Raw genomic sequence first — 13327 nt, 5'->3', positions numbered from 1 at the left:
AAATAAAGCATTTTTGTACAACTTCATATAAATCGCTGTAACTTTTGATAGAAGACTCAGAAACACATGTTTATGGCTTTATCTTATAGAACTCAATATCCCCGTGCTGGGCAAACAGGTTTTGCAGCCGTTTGAGCTAAGATTTTAAAATTATTCACATAATGAAAACCTATACTTTGTTTCAGGCGAGTTTCCCATTCAAATGCATGTAACAGTGAGAAACGCATTGTCTTGGCGAAATAAAGCGTTTTTGAACAACTTCATATAAATCGCTGTAACTTTTGATAGAAGACTCAGAAACACATGTTTATGGCTTTATCTTATAGAACTCAATATCCCCGTGCTGGGCAAACAGGTTTTGCAGCCGTTTGAGCTAAGATTTTAAAATTATTCACATAATGAAAACCTATACTTTGTTTCAGGCGAGTTTCCCATTCAAATGCATGTAACAGTGAGAAACGCATTGTCTTGGCGAAATAAAGCGTTTTCGTACAACTTCATATAAATCGCTGTAACTTTTGATAGAAGACTCAGAAACACATGTTTATGGCTTTATCTTATAGAACTCAATATCCCCGTGCTGGGCAAACAGGTTTTGCAGCCGTTTGAGCTAAGATTTTAAAATTATTCACATAATGAAAACCTATACTTTGTTTCAGGCGAGTTTCCCATTCAAATGCATGTAACAGTGAGAAACGCATTGTCTTGGCGAAATAAAGCGTTTTCGTACAACTTCATATAAATCGCTGTAACTTTTGATAGAAGACTCAGAAACACATGTTTATGGCTTTATCTTATAGAACTCAATATCCCCGTGCTGGGCAAACAGGTTTTGCAGCCGTTTGAGCTAAGATTTTAAAATTATTCACATAATGAAAACCTATACTTTGTTTCAGGCGAGTTTCCCATTCAAATGCATGTAACAGTGAGAAACGCATTGTCTTGGCGAAATAAAGCGTTTTTGAACAACTTCATATAAATCGCTGTAACTTTTGATAGAAGACTCAGAAACACATGTTTATGGCTTTATCTTATAGAACTCAATATCCCCGTGCTGGGCAAACAGGTTTTGCAGCCGTTTGAGCTAAGATTTTAAAATTATTCACATAATGAAAACCTATACTTTGTTTCAGGCGAGTTTCCCATTCAAATGCATGTAACAGTGAGAAATGCATTGTCTTGGCGAAATAAAGCATTTTTGTACAACTTCATATAAATCGCTGTAACTTTTGATAGAAGACTCAGAAACACATGTTTATGGCTTTATCTTATAGAACTTAATATCCCCGTGCTGGGCAAACAGGTTTTGCAGCCGTTTGAGCTAAGATTTTAAAATTATTCACATAATGAAAACCTATACTTTGTTTCAGGCGAGTTTCCCATTCAAATGCATGTAACAGTGAGAAACGCATTGTCTTGGCGAAATAAAGCGTTTTCGTACAACTTCATATAAATCGCTGTAACTTTTGATAGAAGACTCAGAAACACATGTTTATGGCTTTATCTTATAGAACTCAATATCCCCGTGCTGGGCAAACAGGCTTTGCAGCCGTTTGAGCTAAGATTTTAAAATTATTCACATAATGAAAACCTATACTTTGTTTCAGGCGAGTTTCCCATTCAAATGCATGTAACAGTGAGAAACGCATTGTCTTGGCGAAATAAAGCGTTTTTGACCAACTTCATATAAATCGCTGTAACTTTTGATAGAAGACTCAGAAACACATGTTTATGGCTTTATCTTATAGAACTCAATATCCCCGTGCTGGGCAAACAGGTTTTGCAGCCGTTTGAGCTAAGATTTTAAAATTATTCACATAATGAAAACCTATACATTGTTTCAGGCGAGTTTCCCATTCAAATGCATGTAACAGTGAGAAACGCATTGTCTTGGCGAAATAAAGCGTTTTCGTACAACTTCATATAAATCGCTGTAACTTTTGATAGAAGACTCAGAAACACATGTTTATGGCTTTATCTTATAGAACTCAATATCCCCGTGCTGGGCAAACAGGCTTTGCAGCCGTTTGAGCTAAGATTTTAAAATTATTCACATAATGAAAACCTATACTTTGTTTCAGGCGAGTTTCCCATTCAAATGCATGTAACAGTGAGAAACGCATTGTCTTGGCGAAATAAAGCGTTTTTGAACAACTTCATATAAATCGCTGTAACTTTTGATAGAAGACTCAGAAACACATGTTTATGGCTTTATCTTATAGAACTCAATATCCCCGTGCTGGGCAAACAGGCTTTGCAGCCGTTTGAGCTAAGATTTTAAAATTATTCACATAATGAAAACCTATACTTTGTTTCAGGCGAGTTTCCCATTCAAATGCATGTAACAGTGAGAAACGCATTGTCTTGGCGAAATAAAGCATTTTTGTACAACTTCATATAAATCGCTGTAACTTTTGATAGAAGACTCAGAAACACATGTTTATGGCTTTATCTTATAGAACTCAATATCCCCGTGCTGGGCAAACAGGCTTTGCAGCCGTTTGAGCTAAGATTTTAAAATTATTCACATAATGAAAACCTATACTTTGTTTCAGGCGAGTTTCCCATTCAAATGCATGTAACAGTGAGAAACGCATTGTCTTGGCGAAATAAAGCGTTTTTGACCAACTTCATATAAATCGCTGTAACTTTTGATAGAAGACTCAGAAACACATGTTTATGGCTTTATCTTATAGAACTCAATATCCCCGTGCTGGGCAAACAGGTTTTGCAGCCGTTTGAGCTAAGATTTTAAAATTATTCACATAATGAAAACCTATACTTTGTTTCAGGCGAGTTTCCCATTCAAATGCATGTAACAGTGAGAAACGCATTGTCTTGGCGAAATAAAGCGTTTTCGTACAACTTCATATAAATCGCTGTAACGTTTGATAGAAGACTCAGAAACACATGTTTATGGCTTTATCTTATAGAACTCAATATCCCCGTGCTGGGCAAACAGGTTTTGCAGCCGTTTGAGCTAAGATTTTAAAATTATTCACATAATGAAAACCTATACTTTGTTTCAGGCGAGTTTCCCATTCAAATGCATGTAACAGTGAGAAACGCATTGTCTTGGCGAAATAAAGCGTTTTTGAACAACTTCATATAAATCGCTGTAACTTTTGATAGAAGACTCAGACAAACATGTTTATGGCTTTATCTTATAGAACTCAATATCCCCGTGCTGGGCAAACAGGTTTTGCAGCCGTTTGAGCTAAGATTTTAAAATTATTCACATAATGAAAACCTATACTTTGTTTCAGGCGAGTTTCCCATTCAAATGCATGTAACAGTGAGAAACGCATTGTCTTGGCGAAATAAAGCGTTTTTGAACAACTTCATATAAATCGCTGTAACTTTTGATAGAAGACTCAGACAAACATGTTTATGGCTTTATCTTATAGAACTCAATATCCCCGTGCTGGGCAAACAGGCTTTGCAGCCGTTTGAGCTAAGATTTTAAAATTATTCACATAATGAAAACCTATACTTTGTTTCAGGCGAGTTTCCCATTCAAATGCATGTAACAGTGAGAAACGCATTGTCTTGGCGAAATAAAGCATTTTTGTACAACTTCATATAAATCGCTGTAACTTTTGATAGAAGACTCAGAAACACATGTTTATGGCTTTATCTTATAGAACTCAATATCCCCGTGCTGGGCAAACAGGTTTTGCAGCCGTTTGAGCTAAGATTTTAAAATTATTCACATAATGAAAACCTATACTTTGTTTCAGGCGAGTTTCCCATTCAAATGCATGTAACAGTGAGAAACGCATTGTCTTGGCGAAATAAAGCATTTTTGTACAACTTCATATAAATCGCTGTAACTTTTGATAGAAGACTCAGAAACACATGTTTATGGCTTTATCTTATAGAACTCAATATCCCCGTGCTGGGCAAACAGGTTTTGCAGCCGTTTGAGCTAAGATTTTAAAATTATTCACATAATGAAAACCTATACTTTGTTTCAGGCGAGTTTCCCATTCAAATGCATGTAACAGTGAGAAACGCATTGTCTTGGCGAAATAAAGCATTTTTGTACAACTTCATATAAATCGCTGTAACTTTTGATAGAAGACTCAGAAACACATGTTTATGGCTTTATCTTATAGAACTCAATATCCCCGTGCTGGGCAAACAGGTTTTGCAGCCGTTTGAGCTAAGATTTTAAAATTATTCACATAATGAAAACCTATACTTTGTTTCAGGCGAGTTTCCCATTCAAATGCATGTAACAGTGAGAAACGCATTGTCTTGGCGAAATAAAGCGTTTTCGTACAACTTCATATAAATCGCTGTAACTTTTGATAGAAGACTCAGAAACACATGTTTATGGCTTTATCTTATAGAACTCAATATCCCCGTGCTGGGCAAACAGGTTTTGCAGCCGTTTGAGCTAAGATTTTAAAATTATTCACATAATGAAAACCTATACTTTGTTTCAGGCGAGTTTCCCATTCAAATGCATGTAACAGTGAGAAACGCATTGTCTTGGCGAAATAAAGCGTTTTTGAACAACTTCATATAAATCGCTGTAACTTTTGATAGAAGACTCAGAAACACATTTTATGGCTTTATCTTATAGAACTCAATATCCCCGTGCTGGGCAAACAGGTTTTGCAGCCGTTTGAGCTAAGATTTTAAAATTATTCACATAATGAAAACCTATACTTTGTTTCAGGCGAGTTTCCCATTCAAATGCATGTAACAGTGAGAAACGCATTGTCTTGGCGAAATAAAGCATTTTTGTACAACTTCATATAAATCGCTGTAACTTTTGATAGAAGACTCAGAAACACATGTTTATGGCTTTATCTTATAGAACTCAATATCCCCGTGCTGGGCAAACAGGTTTTGCAGCCGTTTGAGCTAAGATTTTAAAATTATTCACATAATGAAAACCTATACTTTGTTTCAGGCGAGTTTCCCATTCAAATGCATGTAACAGTGAGAAACGCATTGTCTTGGCGAAATAAAGCGTTTTTGAACAACTTCATATAAATCGCTGTAACTTTTGATAGAAGACTCAGAAACACATGTTTATGGCTTTATCTTATAGAACTCAATATCCCCGTGCTGGGCAAACAGGTTTTGCAGCCGTTTGAGCTAAGATTTTAAAATTATTCACATAATGAAAACCTATACTTTGTTTCAGGCGAGTTTCCCATTCAAATGCATGTAACAGTGAGAAACGCATTGTCTTGGCGAAATAAAGCGTTTTTGACCAACTTCATATAAATCGCTGTAACTTTTGATAGAAGACTCAGAAACACATTTTATGGCTTTATCTTATAGAACTCAATATCCCCGTGCTGGGCAAACAGGTTTTGCAGCCGTTTGAGCTAAGATTTTAAAATTATTCACATAATGAAAACCTATACTTTGTTTCAGGCGAGTTTCCCATTCAAATGCATGTAACAGTGAGAAACGCATTGTCTTGGCGAAATAAAGCATTTTTGTACAACTTCATATAAATCGCTGTAACTTTTGATAGAAGACTCAGAAACACATGTTTATGGCTTTATCTTATAGAACTCAATATCCCCGTGCTGGGCAAACAGGTTTTGCAGCCGTTTGAGCTAAGATTTTAAAATTATTCACATAATGAAAACCTATACTTTGTTTCAGGCGAGTTTCCCATTCAAATGCATGTAACAGTGAGAAACGCATTGTCTTGGCGAAATAAAGCGTTTTTGAACAACTTCATATAAATCGCTGTAACTTTTGATAGAAGACTCAGACAAACATGTTTATGGCTTTATCTTATAGAACTCAATATCCCCGTGCTGGGCAAACAGGTTTTGCAGCCGTTTGAGCTAAGATTTTAAAATTATTCACATAATGAAAACCTATACTTTGTTTCAGGCGAGTTTCCCATTCAAATGCATGTAACAGTGAGAAACGCATTGTCTTGGCGAAATAAAGCGTTTTTGAACAACTTCATATAAATCGCTGTAACTTTTGATAGAAGACTCAGAAACACATGTTTATGGCTTTATCTTATAGAACGCAATATCCCCGTGCTGGGCAAACAGGCTTTGCAGCCGTTTGAGCTAAGATTTTAAAATTATTCACATAATGAAAACCTATACTTTGTTTCAGGCGAGTTTCCCATTCAAATGCATGTAACAGTGAGAAACGCATTGTCTTGGCGAAATAAAGCGTTTTTGACCAACTTCATATAAATCGCTGTAACTTTTGATAGAAGACTCAGAAACACATGTTTATGGCTTTATCTTATAGAACTCAATATCCCCGTGCTGGGCAAACAGGTTTTGCAGCCGTTTGAGCTAAGATTTTAAAATTATTCACATAATGAAAACCTATACTTTGTTTCAGGCGAGTTTCCCATTCAAATGCATGTAACAGTGAGAAACGCATTGTCTTGGCGAAATAAAGCATTTTTGTACAACTTCATATAAATCGCTGTAACTTTTGATAGAAGACTCAGAAACACATGTTTATGGCTTTATCTTATAGAACTCAATATCCCCGTGCTGGGCAAACAGGTTTTGCAGCCGTTTGAGCTAAGATTTTAAAATTATTCACATAATGAAAACCTATACTTTGTTTCAGGCGAGTTTCCCATTCAAATGCATGTAACAGTGAGAAACGCATTGTCTTGGCGAAATAAAGCGTTTTCGTACAACTTCATATAAATCGCTGTAACTTTTGATAGAAGACTCAGAAACACATGTTTATGGCTTTATCTTATAGAACTCAATATCCCCGTGCTGGGCAAACAGGTTTTGCAGCCGTTTGAGCTAAGATTTTAAAATTATTCACATAATGAAAACCTATACTTTGTTTCAGGCGAGTTTCCCATTCAAATGCATGTAACAGTGAGAAACGCATTGTCTTGGCGAAATAAAGCGTTTTCGTACAACTTCATATAAATCGCTGTAACTTTTGATAGAAGACTCAGAAACACATTTTATGGCTTTATCTTATAGAACTCAATATCCCCGTGCTGGGCAAACAGGTTTTGCAGCCGTTTGAGCTAAGATTTTAAAATTATTCACATAATGAAAACCTATACTTTGTTTCAGGCGAGTTTCCCATTCAAATGCATGTAACAGTGAGAAACGCATTGTCTTGGCGAAATAAAGCATTTTTGTACAACTTCATATAAATCGCTGTAACTTTTGATAGAAGACTCAGAAACACATGTTTATGGCTTTATCTTATAGAACTCAATATCCCCGTGCTGGGCAAACAGGTTTTGCAGCCGTTTGAGCTAAGATTTTAAAATTATTCACATAATGAAAACCTATACTTTGTTTCAGGCGAGTTTCCCATTCAAATGCATGTAACAGTGAGAAACGCATTGTCTTGGCGAAATAAAGCGTTTTTGAACAACTTCATATAAATCGCTGTAACTTTTGATAGAAGACTCAGAAACACATGTTTATGGCTTTATCTTATAGAACTCAATATCCCCGTGCTGGGCAAACAGGTTTTGCAGCCGTTTGAGCTAAGATTTTAAAATTATTCACATAATGAAAACCTATACTTTGTTTCAGGCGAGTTTCCCATTCAAATGCATGTAACAGTGAGAAACGCATTGTCTTGGCGAAATAAAGCGTTTTTGAACAACTTCATATAAATCGCTGTAACTTTTGATAGAAGACTCAGACAAACATGTTTATGGCTTTATCTTATAGAACTCAATATCCCCGTGCTGGGCAAACAGGTTTTGCAGCCGTTTGAGCTAAGATTTTAAAATTATTCACATAATGAAAACCTATACTTTGTTTCAGGCGAGTTTCCCATTCAAATGCATGTAACAGTGAGAAACGCATTGTCTTGGCGAAATAAAGCGTTTTTGTACAACTTCATATAAATCGCTGTAACTTTTGATAGAAGACTCAGACAAACATGTTTATGGCTTTATCTTATAGAACTCAATATCCCCGTGCTGGGCAAACAGGTTTTGCAGCCGTTTGAGCTAAGATTTTAAAATTATTCACATAATGAAAACCTATACTTTGTTTCAGGCGAGTTTCCCATTCAAATGCATGTAACAGTGAGAAACGCATTGTCTTGGCGAAATAAAGCGTTTTTGAACAACTTCATATAAATCGCTGTAACTTTTGATAGAAGACTCAGAAACACATGTTTATGGCTTTATCTTATAGAACTCAATATCCCCGTGCTGGGCAAACAGGCTTTGCAGCCGTTTGAGCTAAGATTTTAAAATTATTCACATAATGAAAACCTATACTTTGTTTCAGGCGAGTTTCCCATTCAAATGCATGTAACAGTGAGAAACGCATTGTCTTGGCGAAATAAAGCGTTTTTGAACAACTTCATATAAATCGCTGTAACTTTTGATAGAAGACTCAGAAACACATGTTTATGGCTTTATCTTATAGAACTCAATATCCCCGTGCTGGGCAAACAGGTTTTGCAGCCGTTTGAGCTAAGATTTTAAAATTATTCACATAATGAAAACCTATACTTTGTTTCAGGCGAGTTTCCCATTCAAATGCATGTAACAGTGAGAAACGCATTGTCTTGGCGAAATAAAGCATTTTTGTACAACTTCATATAAATCGCTGTAACTTTTGATAGAAGACTCAGAAACACATGTTTATGGCTTTATCTTATAGAACTCAATATCCCCGTGCTGGGCAAACAGGTTTTGCAGCCGTTTGAGCTAAGATTTTAAAATTATTCACATAATGAAAACCTATACTTTGTTTCAGGCGAGTTTCCCATTCAAATGCATGTAACAGTGAGAAACGCATTGTCTTGGCGAAATAAAGCGTTTTCGTACAACTTCATATAAATCGCTGTAACTTTTGATAGAAGACTCAGAAACACATGTTTATGGCTTTATCTTATAGAACTCAATATCCCCGTGCTGGGCAAACAGGTTTTGCAGCCGTTTGAGCTAAGATTTTAAAATTATTCACATAATGAAAACCTATACTTTATTTCAGGCGAGTTTCCCATTCAAATGCATGTAACAGTGAGAAACGCATTGTCTTGGCGAAATAAAGCGTTTTTGAACAACTTCATATAAATCGCTGTAACTTTTGATAGAAGACTCAGAAACACATGTTTATGGCTTTATCTTATAGAACTCAATATCCCCGTGCTGGGCAAACAGGTTTTGCAGCCGTTTGAGCTAAGATTTTAAAATTATTCACATAATGAAAACCTATACTTTGTTTCAGGCGAGTTTCCCATTCAAATGCATGTAACAGTGAGAAATGCATTGTCTTGGCGAAATAAAGCATTTTTGTACAACTTCATATAAATCGCTGTAACTTTTGATAGAAGACTCAGAAACACATGTTTATGGCTTTATCTTATAGAACTTAATATCCCCGTGCTGGGCAAACAGGTTTTGCAGCCGTTTGAGCTAAGATTTTAAAATTATTCACATAATGAAAACCTATACTTTGTTTCAGGCGAGTTTCCCATTCAAATGCATGTAACAGTGAGAAACGCATTGTCTTGGCGAAATAAAGCGTTTTCGTACAACTTCATATAAATCGCTGTAACTTTTGATAGAAGACTCAGAAACACATGTTTATGGCTTTATCTTATAGAACTCAATATCCCCGTGCTGGGCAAACAGGCTTTGCAGCCGTTTGAGCTAAGATTTTAAAATTATTCACATAATGAAAACCTATACTTTGTTTCAGGCGAGTTTCCCATTCAAATGCATGTAACAGTGAGAAACGCATTGTCTTGGCGAAATAAAGCGTTTTTGACCAACTTCATATAAATCGCTGTAACTTTTGATAGAAGACTCAGAAACACATGTTTATGGCTTTATCTTATAGAACTCAATATCCCCGTGCTGGGCAAACAGGTTTTGCAGCCGTTTGAGCTAAGATTTTAAAATTATTCACATAATGAAAACCTATACATTGTTTCAGGCGAGTTTCCCATTCAAATGCATGTAACAGTGAGAAACGCATTGTCTTGGCGAAATAAAGCGTTTTCGTACAACTTCATATAAATCGCTGTAACTTTTGATAGAAGACTCAGAAACACATGTTTATGGCTTTATCTTATAGAACTCAATATCCCCGTGCTGGGCAAACAGGCTTTGCAGCCGTTTGAGCTAAGATTTTAAAATTATTCACATAATGAAAACCTATACTTTGTTTCAGGCGAGTTTCCCATTCAAATGCATGTAACAGTGAGAAACGCATTGTCTTGGCGAAATAAAGCGTTTTTGAACAACTTCATATAAATCGCTGTAACTTTTGATAGAAGACTCAGAAACACATGTTTATGGCTTTATCTTATAGAACTCAATATCCCCGTGCTGGGCAAACAGGCTTTGCAGCCGTTTGAGCTAAGATTTTAAAATTATTCACATAATGAAAACCTATACTTTGTTTCAGGCGAGTTTCCCATTCAAATGCATGTAACAGTGAGAAACGCATTGTCTTGGCGAAATAAAGCATTTTTGTACAACTTCATATAAATCGCTGTAACTTTTGATAGAAGACTCAGAAACACATGTTTATGGCTTTATCTTATAGAACTCAATATCCCCGTGCTGGGCAAACAGGTTTTGCAGCCGTTTGAGCTAAGATTTTAAAATTATTCACATAATGAAAACCTATACTTTGTTTCAGGCGAGTTTCCCATTCAAATGCATGTAACAGTGAGAAACGCATTGTCTTGGCGAAATAAAGCGTTTTCGTACAACTTCATATAAATCGCTGTAACGTTTGATAGAAGACTCAGAAACACATGTTTATGGCTTTATCTTATAGAACTCAATATCCCCGTGCTGGGCAAACAGGTTTTGCAGCCGTTTGAGCTAAGATTTTAAAATTATTCACATAATGAAAACCTATACTTTGTTTCAGGCGAGTTTCCCATTCAAATGCATGTAACAGTGAGAAACGCATTGTCTTGGCGAAATAAAGCGTTTTTGAACAACTTCATATAAATCGCTGTAACTTTTGATAGAAGACTCAGACAAACATGTTTATGGCTTTATCTTATAGAACTCAATATCCCCGTGCTGGGCAAACAGGTTTTGCAGCCGTTTGAGCTAAGATTTTAAAATTATTCACATAATGAAAACCTATACTTTGTTTCAGGCGAGTTTCCCATTCAAATGCATGTAACAGTGAGAAACGCATTGTCTTGGCGAAATAAAGCGTTTTTGAACAACTTCATATAAATCGCTGTAACTTTTGATAGAAGACTCAGACAAACATGTTTATGGCTTTATCTTATAGAACTCAATATCCCCGTGCTGGGCAAACAGGCTTTGCAGCCGTTTGAGCTAAGATTTTAAAATTATTCACATAATGAAAACCTATACTTTGTTTCAGGCGAGTTTCCCATTCAAATGCATGTAACAGTGAGAAACGCATTGTCTTGGCGAAATAAAGCATTTTTGTACAACTTCATATAAATCGCTGTAACTTTTGATAGAAGACTCAGAAACACATGTTTATGGCTTTATCTTATAGAACTCAATATCCCCGTGCTGGGCAAACAGGTTTTGCAGCCGTTTGAGCTAAGATTTTAAAATTATTCACATAATGAAAACCTATACTTTGTTTCAGGCGAGTTTCCCATTCAAATGCATGTAACAGTGAGAAACGCATTGTCTTGGCGAAATAAAGCGTTTTTGAACAACTTCATATAAATCGCTGTAACTTTTGATAGAAGACTCAGAAACACATGTTTATGGCTTTATCTTATAGAACTCAATATCCCCGTGCTGGGCAAACAGGTTTTGCAGCCGTTTGAGCTAAGATTTTAAAATTATTCACATAATGAAAACCTATACTTTGTTTCAAGCCAGTTTCCCATTCAAATGCATGTAACAGTGAGAAACGCATTGTCTTGGCGAAATAAAGCGTTTTTGACCAACTTCATATAAATCGCTGTAACTTTTGATAGAAGACTCAGAAACACATTTTATGGCTTTATCTTATAGAACTCAATATCCCCGTGCTGGGCAAACAGGTTTTGCAGCCGTTTGAGCTAAGATTTTAAAATTATTCACATAATGAAAACCTATACTTTGTTTCAGGCGAGTTTCCCATTCAAATGCATGTAACAGTGAGAAACGCATTGTCTTGGCGAAATAAAGCATTTTTGTACAACTTCATATAAATCGCTGTAACTTTTGATAGAAGACTCAGAAACACATGTTTATGGCTTTATCTTATAGAACTCAATATCCCCGTGCTGGGCAAACAGGTTTTGCAGCCGTTTGAGCTAAGATTTTAAAATTATTCACATAATGAAAACCTATACTTTGTTTCAGGCGAGTTTCCCATTCAAATGCATGTAACAGTGAGAAACGCATTGTCTTGGCGAAATAAAGCGTTTTTGAACAACTTCATATAAATCGCTGTAACTTTTGATAGAAGACTCAGAAACACATGTTTATGGCTTTATCTTATAGAACTCAATATCCCCGTGCTGGGCAAACAGGTTTTGCAGCCGTTTGAGCTAAGATTTTAAAATTATTCACATAATGAAAACCTATACTTTGTTTCAGGCGAGTTTCCCATTCAAATGCATGTAACAGTGAGAAACGCATTGTCTTGGCGAAATAAAGCGTTTTTGACCAACTTCATATAAATCGCTGTAACTTTTGATAGAAGACTCAGAAACACATTTTATGGCTTTATCTTATAGAACTCAATATCCCCGTGCTGGGCAAACAGGTTTTGCAGCCGTTTGAGCTAAGATTTTAAAATTATTCACATAATGAAAACCTATACTTTGTTTCAGGCGAGTTTCCCATTCAAATGCATGTAACAGTGAGAAACGCATTGTCTTGGCGAAATAAAGCATTTTTGTACAACTTCATATAAATCGCTGTAACTTTTGATAGAAGACTCAGAAACACATGTTTATGGCTTTATCTTATAGAACTCAATATCCCCGTGCTGGGCAAACAGGTTTTGCAGCCGTTTGAGCTAAGATTTTAAAATTATTCACATAATGAAAACCTATACTTTGTTTCAGGCGAGTTTCCCATTCAAATGCATGTAACAGTGAGAAACGCATTGTCTTGGCGAAATAAAGCGTTTTTGAACAACTTCATATAAATCGCTGTAACTTTTGATAGAAGACTCAGACAAACATGTTTATGGCTTTATCTTATAGAACTCAATATCCCCGTGCTGGGCAAACAGGTTTTGCAGCCGTTTGAGCTAAGATTTTAAAATTATTCACATAATGAAAACCTATACTTTGTTTCAGGCGAGTTTCCCATTCAAATGCATGTAACAGTGAGAAACGCATTGTCTTGGCGAAATAAAGCGTTTTTGAACAACTTCATATAAATCGCTGTAACTTTTGATAGAAGACTCAG

This window comes from Mchenga conophoros, linkage group LG15, assembly GCF_057382185.1.
Source record: "Mchenga conophoros isolate Kocher_MC1m ecotype Shallow Benthic linkage group LG15, M_conophoros_male_GT1.1, whole genome shotgun sequence".
NCBI classification, from domain to species: domain Eukaryota; kingdom Metazoa; phylum Chordata; class Actinopteri; order Cichliformes; family Cichlidae; genus Mchenga; species Mchenga conophoros.
This window is presented reverse-complemented; position numbering follows the sequence as displayed.